Source organism: Sinocyclocheilus grahami, unplaced genomic scaffold, assembly GCF_001515645.1.
Source record: "Sinocyclocheilus grahami isolate Dianchi unplaced genomic scaffold, SAMN03320097.WGS_v1.1 scaffold1138.1, whole genome shotgun sequence".
NCBI lineage: Eukaryota > Metazoa > Chordata > Actinopteri > Cypriniformes > Cyprinidae > Sinocyclocheilus > Sinocyclocheilus grahami.
In genome coordinates, this window is record NW_015506317.1 from 263,616 (window position 1) to 264,579 (window position 964).

The 964-nt window shown below is 37.2% G+C and overlaps 1 protein-coding gene across 1 annotated transcript in view; it reads right to left on the reverse strand.

Annotated features, from left to right (window-relative positions):
• The window catches only part of dmac2 (distal membrane arm assembly component 2), a 28,467-nt gene that overhangs the window by 21,775 nt on the left and 5,728 nt on the right, over window positions 1-964 (reverse strand). The window lies entirely within an intron of this gene.

Consider the following 964-nt stretch of genomic DNA (forward strand, 5'->3'; position numbering starts at 1 on the left):
CCTTCTTTCTTTGCGTGCACATTTGGGCGGCATTATGCAAATATTTCCACATAGTGAGGTAGATATGTGGGGGCGTGTTAGAACGAGCTGTTTTAGGGGGGCGTGGCAGAGTCTTAACTTTGATAAAGAATATCTCTTTGGTTTTGAGACTTTAGTCTTTGCAACTTCAGGGACCTTATCTATGCACAATCAGCTTGTAACACTCCAAAGAGAAAGGAAAACTTGAAATCGCATCATATGACCCCTTTAATATATGCTTTTTAAGTAATAATAAACAGCCAATATCCCAGTAATATTCATGCTAATAACCAACTAGTTAATAGTGAGAACTGGACACTAACGTGTTACCAATATTCTTATTAACTCACCAAAGAATTTCAAGTGAGAAGGGTACATAAAAAGCATGCATTTTAAGGTTAGACTTTACATTTTGATGTTAAATGTTAAATGTTTTGATGTTAAACCCACTATTTCACACCTAGTGGTGTGAAAAAGTGTCGGCCCCCTTCCTGATTTCTTATTTTTTTGCATGTTTGTCACACTTTCATGTTTCAGATCATCAAACAAATTTAAATATTAGTCAAAGATAACAAGTAAACACAACATCCAGTTTTTAAATGAAGGTTTTTATTGTTACAAAATCCAAAACTACATGGCCCTGTGTGAAGAAGTGTTTGCCCCCCTGTTAAAACTGTGGTTTATCACACCTGAGTTCAATTTCTCTAGCCACACCCACGCCTGATTACTGCCACACCTGTTCGCAATCAAGAAATCTCTTAAATAGGACCTGCCTGACGAAGTGAAGTAGACCAAAAGATCCTCAAAAGCTAGACATCATGCCGAGATCCAAAGAAATTCAGAAACAAATGAGAACGAAAGTAATTGAGATCTATCAGTCTGGAAAAGGTTATAAAGCCATTTCTAAAGCTTTGGGACTCCAGCGAACCACAGTGAGAGCCATTAT